The following is a 22,329-nucleotide window of genomic DNA, read 5'->3' as shown; positions in this document are numbered from 1 at the left end:
AATGAATTAAGCTATATTTATTGAGGTTTAATGCAAACTTTGGTGTCGGCTGTGCCTCTCATCACTCCCTGTTGTAAGCCTGCCAAAACAGGGAGTGACTACAGACCCCCCCCCCTCATGGGGATTTTCAGAAGCAGAGCTCACCGGTGGATACTGGGGTGGTGGTGGGAGCACCTAAAAAATTTAAGTCGTGATTCATGAATAAGTAGGATAATTCGAGCAAAGGCAGCTAGCAAATTAGGCAAATAGCATGCAATATGAGCAATGGCAGCATACAAAAACAGGCAGTGCAGTGGAAAACGCCAGGCAGCGCTATGGCTTTAGCATGCAGAATGAGCCAGGCAGCAGGGCAGCTTTTGTATGATTGCATCAGGGCAGATGCAGCAACAGCAGCAACAGCTAACAGGCAGTAGAGCATGGCAGAGTGTGCAAAATGAGCAAGGGTAAGGCTTGTGGCTTATATAGCCCCTCCCATTAGATGCAAGCATCATACGAGGAGGCGACACTTCTCAAGCTGTCTGCCTGAACTAACTCCGCTGGCTTCACATCATTCTGTTCTCTGATGAATGATGCCCTGTCACTGATATATGAGTCCCAGGTGAAACCGTTTTTAACAGCCATATTTGAATGTCAGTTAATTTAAAACTAATGGTTATGAAAATGCTTTCTTTCTCAAGTAAAGTATTTAAATACCTATTTCAGTTATGATATTTACTTTATTAACATTGTACTGTGTACTCTACCAAGTACCGAAGATGCATATTCTTTGAACTGCTCATTCCGGTTTCCAACTTTTTCCCCCGTCTTTAATTTAGTTGTTAATTTATTAATTATTTTATCTCTACCATCCCACACAACAGCTCAGTTTGGCAAAAAGGGAAAACATAGCTATATTTATGAAATGTTACACTGAGGCACATAATGTATTCAACTGCTTGAGCATAGCATTGGCACTTAATCACTATTTTCTTTCTTCGTATTCAATAAAATACACCCATGATAGAAATTAAGCTTGGCCATAATTAGATTTAAGATAGATTAAATTACACGCACCACTGACTCTGTACAGCAGAGACAGGAATAATTTCAAATAGCAACCACAGTCCAGTTTGGAAGATGGGGTCCTGTGTAAAGATGTATTTACGTGTTTGTTTTATTATTTAGATAAAGTAGAACAGTTGTTTTCTTTCCAATAGGTGTGGAAGGCAGACGTGACATACTGTATTTTGCTTACTTGGCCAGAAATTTCACATTAAATCTCTGAGAAAGCATATAAATATTTCTTCTTCAGCTATTCTTTACTGTTGGAAAATCTACACTGTCTCAACTGTGCTCGATGGCAAATGCAATTTCATTCAAATAAAAACAGCAAAATGATGTGTTTGTGTAAGCTGCAAGAAGCAATAAGTCATGCTATAATTTACTAAGCTCTTATGCAGAGATTTCAAACATGAGCTGGCATGCTGATAGTTCACTAACTGCACTGAGAAAGTCTGTAGAAAAAGAACAAACCAATGTTTAATCTTCATCTCTGGAAAAATACATAGATGCTGTTATTACCACTTTCAATTATAGTAGAATTAAAGTAGATACCAACCTTGTTCTGTTATCTGTTATTGAAGTTTTGCATTAAGCCAACACAACACTAATAAAGAACTGCTTGGCATGCAAAAAAAAAAAATCTGTGTTTGTCAATTATCTGTGTTTTTTAATGAAGAGATGCATTAAAATGAATATAAATCATCGTAATTCTATACATACACACAAACAAATAAGACATGATTCCTAAGTCATCTATAGGGGATTAAAATGTGCACATGTGTGTGTGTGTGTGTGTGTGTGTGCACCTCGCTGGCTCTGACTCCACCTGCCCCACCCAGATCTCATCCTGCCCTGCCTCCCCACTGTCTCAGCAGGCTGGGCAAGCCTTCCACTCTTGCTTGGACCCTAGCTTTATAGACTTGTTTCACCAGAACAAGTTTGCCCTCTGGTCGAATGTGGGAAACGTGCAGTGCAGCAGGCTACAGATAAACAGGCAGCCTGCTGCTGTCTGTGCAGTCAGGGACATAGCCATATGTCAGAGGCTGCTGATCAGAGCTTTGCTTTGGCGAAAAAAGGCTCTGCTTTTTTATCACTTCGTGCTCTTCTTCCTCTTCCATATTCGCCCACTGCCAGTCCGCCAGGGTGGCAGACGGCACCCAGCCACACCAGACCCACTGGTGGAGAATAGCAACTCGAAAAATGGCCGAACAATAAGCGCAAATAAACCCAGCGAATGTGTGGTTGTGCACGCTCGCTGCGGGGTGCTGATTCGCGTGAAATCACAGGCTCTCTGTCCCTGACCATGGGGACATTGGGCTGGAGCAGAGAACAATTTATTTATTATTTTTTGTATTTATTTTTCCCCTGCCACAGCTCCAGACCCAATTGGCGTTCATTGCTCCCATTTCTCACTTCTCCACATAGTTATGTCATGGAAAATGGGACTGTTAATGTGCTAATGGAGCTCAGATTCAAATGAATTTTGAAAAATAACATGGTGGTGTGCTCATAGTCTCTGAAGGCATAACACACAAGCTAGTTTGGAGTGCTTGAAGTGAATGTTCTTCCATTAAACTACAGACCCATGAATCTACAGCCATTAAAAAGGTTTGCACCAGGCTAGAAATGAGACCTAAGCCCACCTAAGCCCGAAGGCTTTACAGCCTGTTCTGAGCCAGCCCAAGAAGCTCAAACCAAGTTGGAGAGAACCTGATATAGCCCGATGGCTGAAATAAAAGCCAACAGTACCATACTGCACAATAAAAAATAAGTGCAGTGCTAGCAATCACAGAAAGTGTTGAGAGAGCAACACTTTCATTGTCAACAGCTGGCAGAATTGTTACTACACTACTATCTGTAAACTTCTGAGTTGGCAGTGGGCCCATACCTGATCTGACGCAATGTCACAGACCTAAAAATAGACCAGGCCCCATCGGGTTCGGGTCAGGATGAAGACCTCTAAGTCACCGTAAAGCTGGCATTTCATCAAAAAACTTCTATAAAAACTAAAATACCTCCATAGCACACAGAGACTGCTTGGCCCCAATCCAAAACATATGGTAAAACTGAAATAACATTGAAAATTCCAGAACATGAATTATCACTTTCAGGAATAGTCTGTTGAAGAGGAGAGACTAAGCTAGGAGACAGTGATGATCACAGACCCTGCTCACGGTCACCATCGCTGAATGCTGACTGTCCAAGACCAGGGCAAGCAAAGCCAAAACGTTCAATCAGTTCATTTAAAGTTTCACATTTGAGCGCTGACCCATATCATTTGAGGACAGTGAGGTACAAAGTAATAATGCATTACATGTACAGCAATCATAAATATGAGTATTCCTTATCTGGTACTGAAACTTGGTGTGATAGGGCAGTCAAAACTCAGCCAGGTTGAGTGAAGAATTAATGATACTTAATGAAAAATTGTCCCTGGGGGAGGTGCAGAGTGACTACTCCACATGACTAAGCAAAAGTTGCTTCTTCTCTCTGTTCATAGTAACACTGCACAGATATTTTTAAAACACTGTGTACGGTAGAGCTAGTTCCTTTTTAACACCTAGAATAATAGGTAGATTTCCCTCTTCTGCAAAAAAGTAATCTCTAAACCGGCAGAATGATCTTTTATGTAATGTTCTAGAGGCCATCTTTGTCAATAGCAGGATACTTTCAAGTGCTTAGCAGGATCAAAAATGAACATCTCATGAAAATCAGCACAGACATTGTCTTACACAGATATACGCTAGGTAAACATTATACTCTGTGGCTTGTTGTAAAAGAAACATAAAACACATAAAAATAAGAGGAACAATAAAAATACAATCTGCTGGCCTCTCACTGTGTTATTTATTTGTTTTGTTTTAATGTGCAGAGATAAGGCTGAGAAGGATTTCAGAACAAACACTGTGCCCTTGAGACCAGGGTTGACGTTTACTGTATTTGCTTTCGCTTTACTGAATATTTGAATGTGATTTGAGAAATCTAGCAGCTTCATGGCTTTGTAGAACAATGAGAATATGTTGGGGGGTTTTTTTTATAATTAGTAATGCAAGCATATTTCACATCAATGATTAATCTGCTTGTTATATATTTTTTTAATTATACAATTTTATATGACTCCATATTCACACAGCTGAAAAGAAAGCAGGCAGAATTTGTAATGTCACAGATAGCTTTACATTTAATATAGAAATAAATATGCGAAGAGCCATCAAGCTAGTTTCTTCAAGGAGAGGCTTTTGATTCAATTAGCATTCACTGTACGATTCTCACATACATACAGTACAGTAGTCATATTTTTTAGTAGTCATTTGCTTGTCAGTGCTTTGGATCAGTTGACAAAGTATTCAAATAGAATTAATTCAGAAAATGGACAATGAAGATGGGAAAAGGAAGCATCCACATAGGGATAACAACATGTTAGTGATAGCTGCCTGTTAAAGAAAGGCAGTAATGTTACATTTGATGGATCCCCCAAAGAATGCCGGAGGCAATCATGTTTGAAATAATTGAAAAGTCCAAGGCTTTTTCTGAGACACGTAAGGTCTCCGTTCCCTCTCCCTGCCTATTCTCTCACATACAGTACCTCGTGTAATACCAGTTCACTTACTGCCCTGGCTGAAGCTTCAGTGATTTGAACAATGGGACATCATTGCAGAACACTCATACCAAGTCATTACCACATTGTGCTTGAATTCAAAGGTGCCTGGAACCCATTATACTCAAAGTAATTATCACAGTGTGACTGACGTCAGCCGCCAATCAACACTGGGCTAGGCATGTGAGTCTTGCAGAGCTCCCTCCAACCTGGAACTTAATTACGCAAGCATGTGCAGAACACAGGGCAGTTCCGGGATACAAATATGGGCAGATTGTATGCTTGTACGGTACATTGTATGTACGTTGTAAAGGTCAGTTGTACCTTTGCCATGGATGTGAATAGCTGATCCACTACCTTGTTTGGTCGTTGTGGATTATTATTATGATTATTATTAAAAGATGATGATGTAGATGATGACGATGATCACCATAATGATAATCATGGCGATGATGATGATGAATATTATACATTGTACCACAGAGAGTGACTATTGCAAATTATGTAAAATGGTCATTTGTAACTAGTGTAGCTAAATCCATTGTGACATAACATGTTACTGACAGCACACACAAAGCTGAAATAAGCTAGATGCCATGGATTGTCTGTTCTCTTTCAGCTCCCTTGTGTCCCTGATCTAAAATGCAGGTCCCCTGTTCAAGTACTTTGAAGTGTCACCATTATCTCTACAAATAAAGGTTGTGGGTCAGAAATAATGAGTGCCCTCATAATCCAGAAAAACCTCCTGGAAATGTGCTCCAGTGCAGAAAATCATTGTTGGACTTTTTGAGATGCTGACTGGATCTGTTGCAGAAAATAAATTAGTTTTTTTTCTGTCCTTGAAAAACATGTAATCCAGAAGCCTCAGAAATGTGAACATGAATGCTTTTAAAAAAGAAAGCTTTGTTGAATATTTATCTCAGACAAATATATTTGTGAATATGTGTGTTTCAGTGCGCATGTGTCTATGAATGCATGGTACTTATGCGTAAGTGCATATACATATACCAAACATCCTACTACAGACAGTTTTACTTGCACACACAGGTGCGCACACATATTCACACATTGCTCTCACAGTTCCGTAGCTGCATGCACGCAAACACAGATTTCAGCCTATGTTCTGGTCAAAGCTGGCGCTTTGGAAACCACCTCCTGTCCTTTTTACAGTGAGCCCTAATGAAAATGCCAGGACTCCAAACACGACCGATGCCTGATTATGATTGAACTATACAGCAATAACGATAGCACGCTTCCTCCAGATTCCTTACTTCAGTTGGAGTCATAGTTCAGATGTTCTGCAGTGTTGTAATCCCAGAGGGTGTTGATGTATTCTACTCACACTTCCATCTCCTTGCTGGATCTACTGCATTTTACTAACCGGCTTCATTTTATTATTATTTATTTTTCTACCAGAGCAGAAACCCAGACAGAGTGCACCTAATGAAAACCCGTGAGAATTATGAATCAAACAGCAGGCTTAAGGAAAACCTACTGCATACAATCATTGGACATGCCGGGCTTTGGCACCCTGTGAGTCTGTGCTTGTCTGGACTGATCTATATATGTATATGTGTGTGTCTGTGTGGGTGGGTGCGTGTCTGTATGTGTGTGTGTGGGCCTGTGTGCGTGTGTGTATTGGATTATTTTTCCCTCTTTTACACCTGTGTGACAGTTGAATTGAAGGGTAAAGACATTGATTCCACACCCGGTACACTGCAGGGAGGCCGTGTCTATGGCACAGCCCCTCAGATAAGACCCGTTGGCTAATCTCGTCCTTACAGAGCTTGCTGATCTGTCCAAGCAGGACCTGGAGGACACAGACTGGCTACCACTGGCAGGCACCGAGTGGCCCCCGAGTGGCCCCTGAGAACCGGGAGCCGTGCTGTGGGCTGGGCCGGCCCAGCTGCTCCGCCCCGTGAGGCCATCAGTCGTGGACACAGCAGGAGGGCCTTCAAAGGCAGCCCTGATCAAAAAACCGGCTTATGGGGCGCTTTAGGCTGGGATACAATTAATGGCTCTGGAGTGGTCTGGATTTTTTCCATATTATTGTGAACAGCATCACGCATCCTAATAGATGCACTGCCATTTTAACACAAAGGCCCTTTATGCTTTGAATAATCACTGCAGTGCCCATGAAAGCCCACATTCCCACCCCACAGCTATCAGTCCCTCTGCTTTCCAAGCCATCTCCACCGCCCCAAAACCCTGAATCCCAAAGACTCCCATAAGAGCGGTGCTCAGTATCCCAGTTTTGGAAATAACAGTGCAGTGCTCCCTCAAACAGAGGGTGTCCATCAATCTCTCACGGTAATCCAGAGTCTGTGGGCCTTGGTCCTGCACAGCGGCAAATGGCAGCAGACAGTATTTACTCCTGAAGGTTTTGAAAGGGATTAGCTGAATTTTTGTATTTTCCCCCTATCTCAGATAGTGGCAGAAGAAAGGCACCTCACTCTCCCTGGCTGTTTCAGATTCAGAGAAACGTTTTAAGCAGCTGAAGAACAGCTCATCTCTAATACCTTTATCATGCTTGACTCCCTAACAGCTCTGTAAAATGAGTCTCATTGTGTTGGTTCAAGAAAGGCGAAAGGGGTGAAGGGTCAAATCTTAATCAGGTGTTGAAATTAAATAGCAGACATTGAGATGATTTATAAATATTCATGACATGACATTGCTGAATGAAACTTTGTTAAACTGACGCGGATGGAGCTTTTCAATATTGAACATGACTTGAATGTGCTCAGCTAATCGTGCTTTTTGCATGATAAGCGCTTGTATGCTGTTGGGTCGACACAGCAAAGTCTATGATTCACGTTTTGTGACACAAATAACAGCAAGTTTATAGAATGATTACTTATTTCACATCACTACAGTCCTGTAAAGGCAGCCATACTGGGTGCAAAATTGGAAGCAAAAGGGTGAGTCGTGCAGGATGCTATACCTGCTCACAATGTCCAATGAGATTTTGAACTGCCCCTCCTTCAACTACTGTGTTGATTCATTCAGGAAATATTTGTTCACTCAGAACAGTTAATAACAACTTTTTTCCCTCAATGTACTGGGCTACACAATCTCAGGTCCCTGGATGACCAGTCTAAAACTCTTAGCAGTGGGGGTGGAAGACAAATTGGGTCGACCAAGAAAAAAACGACGTTCTGAGTCAGGTGTTTCAGTGCCTGGCTGAAACGAATGCCTGCCAACACTAATCCCCCCAAGGACCAAGGAGCGGCAAATCAAAAGCAGACTAAAGATGAGGCTCCCCCGGCTCTTGTTGAGAGCGTGCTGAGATGTGATGCCCTCTGGTCTCAAGTGACGGCAGTGCTGGGAGGATGCTGCAGCAACAGCCAACCCTAGGCTGAGTTCAGAACACAGCAGCCAATCGCAGCCTCAATTTCTGGCAGCGTAACCAATTCCAGGCAGGCTCAGGATAGTGCAACCAATCGGTGCATCAACCAAGCCCTTAGTCTATTCAAAGCAAGACCGTCAAAGCCTGTTTTCTAATAATCAGCAGAAGCCAAATTAGCGGGGTTCCCGTGGGTGTTGTTCACATATAGCAGCCATGGGGGGCCCCATGAGTACCCAAACATAGGCGCTAACTTATAAATTCATGAAACACATTCAATTCGATTCAGTTGTATTTGTATAGCACTTCATATAGAAGACTGTCACAAAGAGGCTTTACAGAGTAATGTCGCTGTTGTATGAATGTTGACCTGTACGAGTGTGGCATGTTGGATTCAACAAAAGTACCTAATTTCAGACTTCTGTCCTAATACAGTATATACACCACTGTAGGTGGGTTCTGTTGGATAGCTGGCCAATGGGATTAATAAGAACAAGGAACGACTGATACCTGATTGGCCAGACTGCATTGGTAAAGCAGATGCAATTTGGTTGCATCTGCCTTCATCAGAGCATGAATAGCATACCACAATCTGAGTTTGCTTCAGTACAAGCAATCAAAGGCTGAAGTCAGTACAATACTGCATGGATGTAAGATTCAGATGGTTCCAAAGTAGTCTATAAATATACAGGGTGCCCTCCAGAAATCATTCTTTTTTTAAGTGGATTACATCATCATCCATTGAAAAGATATCATTACCCAGGGCAATGTTGCTTACTTTTCACACATTATGTGTTTACACAGTTGGATATTTACAGAAGAAAATCATCGTTTTAAGTACCTCAATGCAGGATGTAAAGACGGAGCTTAACTCTCGTTTGAACCTGTAGCCTTCAGGGTGTAAGCCAAATTCCCCAAAGCCAAAAGATAAAAGGCCTCTTGAGGAAGATCTCAACCTCTTGAACAGTTATTTGTTCATTTTGTGTTGCTCTCTACAAGTTGGACTGACAAACATGCGCCCCGTACTTAGATGAATCAAGTTCTTCCTGAAGAAAGCAAGGAAAAATGGGGTAGACAGGCGACTGCTTGCATGGACAGTTGAAACGTTGCTGCAAGATGTAGGATTAATGGTAACCCAGACAACCGCAAGATGTTCCTGCTCCGAGGGCAGGGAATTGCTCACATGTCCTGTGTCAGCTGGAAAGTGCTTCAGAGAAGGGTCCACTCTTGCTTTTCACTGTTCAAATATACATGAGCCAAAAAAATGGAAGGCAGCCACTTGGTTCCATTAAGGGGTCAGCCTGGATGTCAAGCTTCCCAGAATGCCTTTTGTCGCTTGTGTATTACGCATCTCTGTGTTTTCAGAGGAAACAAAGATCTGAGCGACTCATCTTTAGAGGATCACGTCACAATTTCTGACGAAGTAACATTAAATTTGTTTTCCATTACTTACCCAGGAGGAATCATGAAATAAGATCTCTTATCCAAGGAAGACCTGGCTAAGGAAGTGGCCATAGAATACTGCACAATTATTTTAGTTAAATTAATGCAAGTTACAGAACTCAATTAACAATAATTACACTCTTCAGAGTACTGTGAATAATTTAACCCTTAAGCGACCAACTGGGGTTGTATAGTGACACATTGTGATGTGCCTTGAAAGGTGAAATGTGACTTGATGGGTAAAATGTATTGGTATCAAACCAGCCTCAAACCACTGTGGATATGCATAGATACACGTAGATATACGTAGATACTTTAAGGATAGTTTCTCCTTCTATTTCTGTTATTTTGACTCTGTACTCCAGCACATTAGATTTGAAATAAAACAACAATTGAATACACCTTAGTAATCAGAAACAGCTGAGAAACCAACCGTCCAATTACTTTTGGTCCCCTAAAATGGAGGGACTATATTAAAAGATTGTAATTGTTTTTCATTGCTCTCCAATAAAACCCACGCTTAGGTCCGCAGTAAGTTAGAGTTCTTCAGGAGTGAAGGGAGGTCTATTCTGCACAGTTCAATTGTCAGATGTCAAATAGTCTTCTGAGACTTGTAGAGGTGTGAAAATATTCAATGGGCAATGTTTTGAGGCAATTCACCTTTAGAGCAATCTGTGAGTAGCTGAAATAAGCTCAAAGCTGTCAAAACATGACCAGTGTTTTCCTATGTATGCCATATGCCAATCAATCATTTAAAAAAAACCTTTTCAAATATTCCAGAAATCGGGTAAAGAAACTGCAATATCTCTTCTCATTCTCTCATTTTTTTTATGATTCATAATTCAGCTGCGAAAAACCGGGTGAACACAACACACATTCTGGAGTTCCTGCACTGGTACAAAGAGCTTATTGTAGGTCAGACTGTTCATGTGCATGGTTCCTCAAACTGAATATATTGCTTAGGGGCTTTGTAACAAGGGGCTTGCTAACACCTTGTCCTACAGCTATAACTTTCCTCTGCTGGAATGCAGCATTCATTAACTTCCTCATAAAACAAGGTTCCCATTAATCACATCATGTTATTGAACACAGCACCACTGACACTGAAGTGGAACAGGAAAACACAATGTCCAAATGAATAATGCATTACATATTGTAGTATGAGAAACCAGACCACTAGTCAATGTACACATGCATATACACACACTTATGCACGCACACAAGACGCAAGGATGCACTTACATACACCTGAATACACTCAAACACAAACGTATGATGTCTCAGAATGAGCGCCATTGCAGATAAGTTTTATATGTCTCACTGTTTCAAAAACAGAATTAAGTAATATACAGATAACTAGAGCCTAATACACCCAGTTCACGCTTATTATAGGTCTTTAAGTCAATTATTATAGCGAAAACGCTCAAATAAAAATACTTTATGAAGAAAAATATCTGTGTTCACAATTTATTTTACGTTTGGTTCATGTGCTATCAAACTAAGAGATAGACCGGCAATACGACATCTTTATGAACTTGCCCGACGGTCGGTCTGTAACAGTGCATGTTAAGGGGTGACGGGTGTTGCAACTCCAGCAGAAATTCAGTGACCCCTAGTGTCTGTTCTGCAACAATGTCGCTTGCTCCTTAGCACCACAGACAGATGATTTGTTTCACTCTGCATGCGATCCCAAAGACAGACTGCATTTCTTATTCATTTGTTTCTGTATTTTCGCTCAAGCTGTCAGTCAAAATAACTTTCCACAGAAGCTTGCACTGCCGGTGCAGTGAGACACAACCTTTAAAGTTCCGTGTTCCTGCATAACAAACTCCCCTCTCTGACAAGAAAAACGCCCCTCTTACCTTATGTCACAGATCTTGCTCTAACCCTGTACACAGGAGATATTTTTCACTGAACAATTCCCATAATGCTGTGAAACGGTTGGAAGGCTTCTGTCGCGTCTGCCAGCAGTGTGTGTGACAGCTGTATTCGGAGTTTGCCGTTCTCTCTGTAAGTCTCCCTCCCCCCCCCCCCCCCTCACGACTCCCGATGTTCCTCCCACCAGCTAATTCCATCCATAATTAAGAGTCACTTACCTTGATTGAATTCCCGTCTGTCACATGGAGTTCACAGCAGTTTAATCCAAATGGTTAAAGACAGTAACACGCAAACTATCCCAGGCTCAATACACGGACCCTGTAAAGCAAGCGACTCGTCTAAAGCTCCTCTCTTCTCCTCCTCTCTTGCTCTCTCTTCCCTTCCTCGCTCTACCTCTCACTCCCCCTCCCTCTCACTCATTCTATGCCTCCCTGTCTTAATTTCCCCCCTCCCTCCTTACGCTTTCTGTTTTTCCTCTGTCTTTCTTTCTCACCTGCTTTCTTTCGGTCCCTGACTGTCTCTAATTCTCTCTTCACCTTTTTCTCCCCACTTTGGTTTGTCACTCTCTTCTATGGCTCTCTTGCTCTCTGTCTTTCTCTGTACCTGTGTTGCTGTCTCTCTCTCTCTCTCAGCCTGCTTTGGGGAATAATGATAGAGACACAAGAGGAGCAGCAGCACGTGTCCCTGCAGTGTCGGGGTAAAGTGCGGGTCTGGTGCTCGGCACACAGTGCAGCGCTCGGGGGTCCGCAGAGATCCCCCTCTGAGTTACGACCCTCATCAGCCCCCCACTCTCGCACGCAGCCAGCGATCTGATCCGCACTCTGCGCAGGGATCTTTACTGACACAAGCTGCTCGTCTGCAGTGGAGCGCAGATGGATGCGTGCGTGAGTGTGAGCGTGTGTGTGTGTGTGTGTGTGCGCGCGCGTGTGTGTGAGAGAGAGAGCGAGAGAGAGAGTGTGAGAGCAGGTGTGAAAGAGTGCTTGTGTATGTGTGTACGTACACAGTATGTGTGTACGCAGTATGTGCGCAGTATGTGTGTGATCGTATTGTATGTGTGGGAGTGTTTATGAGTGAGTTTGCAAGTATGCGAAAGTGAGCCTATTTATTCTTGTAGAGATGTGTAACAAAACTCTCAGAGTGTGAGAGAGATAATGTATGTGAGAGAAAGGCTGTTGTTGTGCGTGTGCGCATGAAAGATTGCGCATGTTGAAAATATGTAGGGATTTCAGTATTTTATCCAAGTAAAGCATGAAGCCTGTACTGGTTTTCAGATAAGCATAAACCCTCTTATAATGGGTATACACTCCTCTTCAGTTTTAGCAGAAACGCTTGAGTGGTTTTAATATTTAATATTTAATATCTTTTGAAGTGTGAAGTCCTTGTTATGGGGTGACCTATTTTTGGAATCTACACATTTTGAATCCTTTTCACATTCCTGGCACTGTCGCCTCGAAGTCCCTGTTCATTTCTGCTCTGTGTGCGAAAGCTGTGTGTAGAATCTCCATCACAAAAGAAAGAGCCAGAAAGGTAACCTTTTAAATGGGATTTTTATGTGAAAGGAATGACTAAGTAGGACACACATTTATCATCTGAAAGGTTACTGACATGTTACAATTACAAACATATAATTCATCCGAAACCCCAGAAGTGTGTGGGTATATTGCACTTATTGCTGGTGTTCTTCCCAAAAAATCTCATAACTTTTGATTTATGGGTTTGAATGATTTTTGACTTGAGCATTCAGCTGATTCCAGTAGTATGACGCAATGGAATATATCAAGCTTTACCAAAATAATAATACAATATTTAAATTTCACCCATAAAGAATTGATACACATTATGATATTCCAACGGAGAGGATGAATGGTCATTTTCTTGTGAAATAATAATTAAATCGATGTGAAACTACATATTAGGTGCTGACTCCCAAGCAGCACCCAAGACAATTATCCCAACAAATAGAGGTGTTCCCTGGAATCCTAGCACAATTCCAGAATATCCATTACAGGATAAGCTGAATAATGTGTTTTCAGCTTGCAGTTACAATAGGCAGTAGTTTGAAATGCTCCAGTTAATTTAATTTGGTATTTTCCAGAATTTTTCACAAGAGATACAGCACAATATACAAATGCTAGCGTGACTCACAAATCATGGCAGTTTTGAAAACAACAACCATTCTGAGGATGTTCCTTTAATTTTGCTGGAATATTGCTGTTTCGTGGTGACAATTGTTCAGTTAATTCTGATTGGTGGGCGTAATTCCATCCAACTCATTATATGCTTTGTTCTGAAGTTTAATGGCAAATCTTAGCAATCATTTATTTTGTTCCCTTCCATGATTAAGCATCGCCAGAAGGTCAAGACGTAATTGAAACGAAAAGAAAAACATTAAAAAGGATATTTGCATAAATTTGTTACTCAACATTCTCAGCTAAAAAATTCAATCATTCCCTTGCCATGTCATCAGTGTGCTCTTCGAAACACCCACATACATGCACACATGTACACACACACACGGATATGCACACACATGCACACACACATGCACACATACACCAACATACGCATGCATGTACACATGTGTGCACACAAAGGCATTCTCACACACACACACACACACACACACACTCACACACATGGACACACGCTTACGCACACGCACGCACACACACACACACACACAAGCCGAGTTTGGAGTCATTCTCACTGAAGTCACACCATTATCCAGGCAGGATAATGGCATGTGTGCAGCTTCTTAAAATAAGTGGAGATGCCAGGAGGAGTTATCACATTTTAAATGAGTGTCCTGCTCGGAGACAGATGTATTGAGCTGAGCTTGTGTTTTTCTTTTTTTTTCTCACTTTAGGATGACAATAGCTGTTTATAACTCTGCTGGCACTTCACTTTACTCCAGTTTAATTGTGTTGTCATCTACTCTGTGCCTCAGAAAGCAACAATTTGGTTCGAAGCATCCATCTGCTAAGCACATGTCCTTATCCACTTTATCTATCTATCTATCTATCTATCTATCTATCTATCTATCTCAGACCTTATCTAGACCCATCTGTACAGAAGATGAATTTATGCTCTGGACCGAAATGGCGCATTTGAGCTGCACAATTTGAACCAAAAAGGTGTTTTTCACCAGCACTTCTCCTGAAGCTTAAAGGAATACGCCAACATTTTGGGAAACCTTTTTTTCCACCTTACCCAGACTTAGACAAGATGTTCAATTTAATTAAAATTTTTGTGCGTTGACTGGCACGGTTTCCATATTAGCATAACATGCTAGCTTAGCATAAAGACTTGAAGCCTATCAGAGTCAGTAGCTTATCTCCTTCAAAGTGAAGATATACACCTTACAGCAACTTCAAAGCTGTCTTATTTACACAAGGTATCATGTGTATTTGAAATACACGTGCCGGAAAAAAATTGAAAATTGGAAACCGAGTCAGTGAATGCACAAAAATGAAAATTTTATCGAACATCTCGTCTAAGTCTCGGTAAGTCGGACAAAAGGTATATTTCCCAAAATGTTGGTATTTTCCTTTAACAGAATGACTTGCAGGCACCCACTCGACCAGCAGGGGTCACTGGTGCAAGACAAGGCAAAACAGCCTGGCCAACTGAAACCGTCCCTGTGGGAGTGACAGGCCTGGGGGAGTGACAGGTCTGTGAGGGTGACAGGCCTGTGTGAGTGACAGGCCTGAGGGGGTGACAGGCCTGTGTGAGTGACAGGTCTGTGTGAGTGACAGGCCTGTGTGAGTGACAGGCCTGCGGGAGTGACAGGCCTGTGGGAGTGACAGGCCTGGGGGAGTGACAGGTCTGTGGGAGTGACAGGCGTGTGGGGGTGACAGGTCTGGGGGGGTGACAGGCCTGTGGGAGTGACAGCCCTGGGGGAGTGACAGGTCTGTGGGAGTGACAGGCCTGGGGGAGTGACAGGTCTGTGGGAGTGACAGGCCTGTGGGAGTGACAGGCCTGGAGGAGTGACAGGCCTGTGTGAGTGACAGGTCTGGGGGAGTGACAGGTCTGGGGGAGTGACAGGCCTGTGGGAGTGACAGGCCTGGAGGAGTGACAGGCCTGTGTGAGTGACAGGTCTGGGGGAGTGACAGGCCTGTGTGAGTGACAGGTCTGGGGGAGTGACAGGCCTGTGGGATTGACAGGCCTGGGGGGGTGACAGGCCTGTGGGATTGACAGGCCTGGGGGGGTGACAGGTCTGTGGGAGTGACAGGTCTGTGGGGGTGACAGGTCTGTGGGAGTGACAGGCGTGTGGGGGTGACAGGTCTGTGGGAGTGACAGGCCTGTGGGGGCTGCCAGCCGGTCAGCACTGACCCGGTCCGTGGGGCTCATCCATGCGCTAGAAGAGTGTCATAACAGGGGGAGGCAGCCATATTCTCTCGCGTGATTAGACTTGGGATGACCCCGTCGGCTGAACGCCCCTCCCTGGGCAATGCAGAGGCCCAGCTATGCCCCCGGGGCGGCCAAAGATCCAGTCAGCATCCCTCACAGGACCCAACCCTCGGCACAATCAGTCGCACTTTGCGATCGTTTGCATCTGCAGCACAGATGGTAATGACCAATCACTGCAAAGCAGCGCTGTTGTAATTACATTTTGGCAGCGCATTTAATAAAGTAAGTGTAATCAAAAAAGAACATTTAAATATACATACCCCTCCTGGCTGCATTGTAAATCCATTAAAGTGTTATAATACACAACACTTATTGTAATGCAATTGTCTCTACAGGGGACACTTATTGGACAAACAATATCTGCCGATTTATTATTTATTGAATTGTGGTGGTGCGTGGGGGGGGGGGGTCATTAATTTCACAGTGACTGAGCTGTTAATAACCCTTCAGATGGTTCAGCGGATTCTGTAGAAAATACTAGTATCGCTTACATTTACACAGAGGTGCACACACACACACACACACACACACACACACACACACAAACAGTCATAATCACTGCTCCATGCCTGGCAAATCACTGATCCTCCTCTCTTTTTGTATTGTTTTCGCCGGTGCATTGTTATTTCTCTATATTCATGCTGTACTGTGTACTCTACATTAGCTCAGTCCTTGAGCCTTCTGCCTCATGTTTGCTTGTGAGCGTTCTCTAGAGTCTGTTTGTATTTGTTTCCTGTGTACCAGTCCGTTTATAATTTCTTTGTAACTGTGCTTATTTTTCTTGTGCTTAGTTTGTTTTATCACCCGTGCTTCAGTTTGCTAATTAAATCCCCACTTCACCATTCCCCCTGCATACCCCTGCATGTGTTTGCTTATCTGCACTTGTGTCCACATTTCTGTCCCCGTGTTACACACACACACAGACACACACACACATGCACGCACACACACAGACGTGCACACACACACAGACATACACACACACAGACACATGCATGCACACACACATATACACACACACACACACAGACACATACACACACATGCACGCACACACACATACACGCTCACATGCACGCAAACACACAGACATGCACACACACATGCACACACATGCATACACAAACACACACCTGCGCGCACACACACACATGCATACACACACACATAAGATAATGGATGGATGGATGGATAATAATAATAATAATAATAATAATAATAATAATAATACAGAGACCTTCAGTCTCAGAGCAGATTGTGCCACATCGCATGCAGAGGGCAGTGAAAAAAACAAGGTAATTAGCAGTGATTGATTGGATGCGAGGGATGGGGGAGGAGCAGGGGAACAGAGAGACAGATGGACATGCACATTGGAAGTTTGACCCTTCCACAGCCACGCCCCGCAAAGAAACGTCACCTGAGCCAGAGGAACTCCCGATCACACACGCAGAATCACTGTGTTAAATCTACACCGGTAGGGTAGGATTTACTCTGCGAGGGTGTATTTAATCCTGCTGTACTTCACCGTGTGCTATCTACAGCCACAGAATTCAGGTTCTGGCCGGTGCAGTTCAGCCACTCACTTCCTCAGGGTGAAGTGTAATGGAAAAGTTGACCTGGTTGAAAGGCTGACCGCTTATCCCAAGTGCTTCATTAATTATCAAGGGTCTTTTGGAAAAGGCTGCAGAAATTTCTGAGTAAGGCACAAAATGTCAGTGAGTCTTAGTACCTGCAGAGCAAAGTTATGTAAGTCCATTCACCTGTTAGTGAGAGACAGAGAGGGAAAGAAGCCTTGGGGGACCTGGGTCCTAGAGAATAATCAATAAAACTGAATCACGATTGCAGACATCCATCCATCCATCCATCCATCCATCCATCCATTGTCTTAACCCAACATTCCTGAACAGGGTCGCAGGGGTGCTGGAGCCTATCCCAGCATACATTGGGCGAAAGGCAGGAATACACCCTGGACAGGTCGCCAGTCCATCGCAGGGCACACACACCATTCACTCACACACTCATACCTACGGGCAATTTAGACTCTCCAATCAGCCTAACCTGCATGTCTTTGGACTGTGGGAGGAAACCGGAGTACCCGGAGGAAACCCACGCAGACACGGGGAGAACATACAATCTCCCCCGGCCAACAGGGATTTGAACCCAGGACCTCCTTGCTGTGAGGCGGCAGTGCTACCCACTGCACCATCCGTGCCGCCACGATTGCAGACATGCAGAATTATTTTTTGTTTATATTATTCTGGGAAAACGTAAGAGCGATAATACATGACACTTCAGGTAATGCAAATACTGTATCATTATTATTATTATTCTTTTCACCATATTCCCCATATTCTGAATTGGTGCTTCACCTGTTTGAGTATCTTAATCTCAGAAAGTTGCATTTGATGCCTTGTCCTTGGTTGTCTGTTTAATAAACAGCAGGATGAATGTGCAAAGGCAAAGTGAAGGAAAGAAACAAATTTCTCTGTCTATTTCTCGCTGTCTCTGATTAATTTATTTCCATGTTGTTTTGTCACTCTCCCTCTCCCACTGTTTTACCCTCTTTCTGTGTACATATCTCATTATGTCATTTTATCCTACTCTCTCGATCACTGTTAATATAATATGTTAATATTTCTGTCCCTCTAATCACTTATCCCTTATTTCCACGTCCCCTCCTCCCCTCCCTATCTCCATCTCTTTCTCTCCCTCTGCTTTAATGTCATTGGCTTAAAGCTAGCCTTTTCTGCATGGGGATAAAGCACCATCCTCAACCATAATAGCTATTAGAATCCTCTCTCTAATCAGCATGTCCAATTGAAGAATTCCATTCTTAAATTATCCATTATTCTTTACACAGTGGTCCTCCTAAATATGCACACAGAATTAAAAAAATGGATCTTAAGTGACGTCATGAAATTATTATTAAGCCGTCACTTTGGCAGACACTCTTATCCAGAGCGACGTGTAACTAAAGCACTTTTACATAGTATTTATTTTTTAGAGCTGGATACATACACTGAAGCAGTTCAAGTCACCGTAAGTACGTTCCTCAAGGGTAAAAGATGCAACTTAGAGGTTCCCTAACCTTTATACAATACTTCATAATCTTAAACATTTTATACAATTTATGCATTTTTTTATTTACCTTTATTTAACCTGGCCTGGCAAGAAGGTCAACAGGAAGAGGAGAGACTGTCTCTCCTCGTGTAAAGGTATTATGCAATGCATTCCAGGATAAAGGTGCATTGTGGGAAAAGGCCCATCTCTCTTTCAGTACAATGTATTGTATTACATTACATTACAGACATTTGGCAGAAGTGCTTATCCAGAGCAATGTACAACAAAGCGTGTTCCCAAAACCAGGGACAAGTGCGCTGAAAGACCCGAGAGGGAAGTACTGTTTAAAGTGCTAAGAAGACAACAAAGATAAGGACTTGGGCCTTGTAGATTAATCTAAGATTTATCTGCGAATGCTGCAATGATCTCACCAAATAAGAGCATAAATAAGAAGGTGACAAACCTTTGGCAGATTTATATACAAAGACATACCAATGTTGCAGAATTCTTGAGAGGTCCACTGTATCATGGCATATAAGTCACAGTGATATGGGTAAGTGGTCGAGCATTAGTTATAAATCTTGATGTACCATTATACCATATTTGGCACTTTAAGGTTATTAGAATAGGTATGCATAAAGACCACATCCCCATAATCTAAAACACAAAAGTGATTTGCCAAGATCCTTCCTTGCTGAAAAAATAAAAGCCCAGCTTCAATTTCTTGGTCAGGTTTTGCCGTTTAAAAGTCAATTTTTTCATTCATCCAAATTCCCAAGTACTTTTAACAGGATACCCTTTCAATCAGGTGGCCATTGATGGTTTTCTATCTGCAGATGGCTCCACTTGTCTGCATTGAAATGACAGAAGACCACAAATTGTCTTTTTTGTATTCAGAACAAGTTTCAGGTATAAAAGTTGTTTCTGAATTTCATTAAAAGCCAGTTGTAACTCATGAAAAGCCTTCTCAATATTCGATGCAGTAGAATAAAGAATGGTATCATCAGCATACAAATGGAGCTTTGCAGATTCAATTCTACCGCCAAAATCATTAATGTACAGTGTAAGTTCTAAAACCTTGTGGAACACATTTTGGAATGCTTTTCGATTCTGAACTCAAGGCCTCCTGTGTCACACACATGTTGAAAGAACCAGGTTGGGAATTTAGCTAGGACACCGAGGAACCCCCTACCTTTTGCAATGAGTCTCTTGGGATCATTAATGACAACATCCAAAGACATTTAAGGTCTCATTTAAAGGACTGTGTCACCTACAGCCCAGTGTCCCAATCGCTGCACTGGAGGTAAATTGACCAGAGGGAAGATGATGACCCCCTACTGGCCCACTAACACCACTTCAAGCAGCAACTTTGTATTCTCAGGAAGTCACCCATCCTAGTCCTAACCAAGCCCACACCTGCTTAGCTTTAGCTATTTAGTAGAAGCATGATGGGATGGCTGCTGGCAGGGTGTTACAAACCAGCACAAATACCCTCCCTTCTGCCCACCCCTACCTTTTTCCATCCAATCGTTCGACTCTATTCTCCTTCACCCTGGCTGTAAGGACCCAACCCTGGGGTGAACCCGTGACCAAGTTCAGGCACAAACACACCAAATGTTTCAAACAAAACGTTTTGCATTTCTCAATAAAGTGGTACCATAATGCATACCTTTTTTGATTTAAGTTTTAATGAATAACATTTGTTGCTGTGCATGTGTAATGTTTCCATTATGAGCATTTGATACTCTTTAAGCCTCTTCTGAAGACCAGCAATTGTCTTTGAACCAAGGTTTGCATGAAGAGATCACGACATTCCCACTCTACAGTGAATAACTTTGCATTGCTTACCGTCTCGCACTCTCCAATGTGCTACAGTGCCCCCTTTTTAAAATGTGTTAAAGGAGCATTGTCACGCTTGTTTGAGTTGAGATGGTTTGGATTAAATACTGTTTGCCCTTAGAAGTTTTGCCCCATATTTAGAAAAGGGCTACACTGACAGTGATTTTAAAAAGGCCTACACACAGAATTGAAGCATTAAATCCAAATAATCTTAACTCAAACAAGCGTGACAGTGCTCCTTTAAACCAAAAGGAAAAAAACAGAGGGAACCTCACAAAAGAACCACGCGTCTCCTGTTGGTGAGAAAAATCTACCAAACCATTAAGCCTGCTGCTTTTCTATGATCCATGCTGAAGAATTTATAATTATTGCTTTACCTCCACATGCCATTTGACAACGCAAGCAATGTTTTCCACATTAACACCCAAACCATTAGCAAACGAGATAGCCGTCGTCATCAGGGTTTAATTAAGCATCCAGCCAGCACAAGCGAAGCGGGCGCTAATTGATCAGCAGACTGTCAGGGTGACATTACTCCCTCTTTCCTTTCTCTTCCGCTCTCGGCCTTGCTGGTGCCGCGGACGTGAAATTATTGTAAATGTGAGGACTTGATTAGATTGTACGGTAATGCAGATACGCAGAATCCCTCACCGAAACGCGGCTGTCCTGATACCAGATGGTGCGGCAAGACCTCGCGAAACACAGTTTTAATCCTCTCAACAGAAGGTGCAGATTGAGTGAGAGTGGGAAAGAGAGAAAGAGAGAGAGATAGAGAGAGAAAAATAGATTTTGAGAGTTAGAGAAAGGGAAAAATATAGAACATGACATTTTCTTATTTAAAAAAATATATATTTATTCCAATCTGAGCACTCCAGACAATATTTTATGAATCTAGACAGGAAGTTAATTGTTTCAGGGATGTGGATACAATCTTTTACTGAATTAGATAACATATTACGTGAACTACATTTACATGACAGTGTAATAACAATGTAATATGTGTAATTGGATAAATCCGTAGTAATTAACCTCACCTCTACCCCAATTACCAAGCACATGCTAGGTCAGCCACTTAAATTACATGGATGGGCTCCCATGCTGCCAAATGCATTGTCACTTGTAAGTAGCAGTCAGTATTTACTTTGTGTGAAGTCCCTTAAATTGATGTGACCTGATTGTGCATTGAGCATATCCCCTCAGACTCCCTGTCCACTTCTGTCATCAAGGCTGTCCCCACTTACTTATAATTAACTCATGTCTGGAGCTTGTGACCTTTCCTTTCTGCTCTGAAACAAGAGAACAGCACTCAGTCTTTTTTGTTGTTGTGTTTTCTTGTCATTTCAGCTTGACAGTCACCGCTTTGGTGAAAGGCCTGTGTCGGTTGTGGTTCTGCTGTTTAACAGGTGTCTCTCATGCCAGAGGTGTTTGTGCTCCCATGTAAATGTCAGGCTGTCGGGCCGAATTTCACTTTTCATTTTGATCATGGTTGCTAGCCCCATTGAAAACATGCCAGTTTCCCAATGTATGGAGTGCATGTAATTAAAGATACCAAATCATGTTGGGGAACAAGAGTATGCTGTGTGTGACAGCTGAACACATTAATTTCACATAAGTAGCTACCAGGACATTTGGAAGGTGCCAGGGATGCCTGTGAGCTTTGGCGAAGAGCAGTTGAACATTCTGATTCATTAAATAAAACTCAGCACTCAGGAAGCTG

The 22,329-nt window shown here is 42.5% G+C and overlaps 1 protein-coding gene across 1 annotated transcript in view; it reads right to left on the bottom strand.

Moving 5' to 3' along the window:
- Positions 1-11,660, bottom strand: part of LOC133136563 (cadherin-12-like) — a 92,176-nt gene extending 80,516 nt beyond the window's left edge. The window contains exon 1 of the mRNA XM_061254177.1: positions 11,522-11,660. The gene's annotated coding sequence lies outside the window, so the exon portion shown is untranslated. The remainder of the gene's footprint in view (positions 1-11,521) is intronic.
- Between the last annotated feature and the right edge of the window lie 10,669 nt (positions 11,661-22,329).

This window comes from Conger conger, chromosome 9, assembly GCF_963514075.1.
Source record: "Conger conger chromosome 9, fConCon1.1, whole genome shotgun sequence".
In the NCBI taxonomy this organism is placed as follows: Eukaryota; Metazoa; Chordata; class Actinopteri; order Anguilliformes; family Congridae; genus Conger; species Conger conger.
This window is presented reverse-complemented; position numbering and strand designations above follow the sequence as displayed.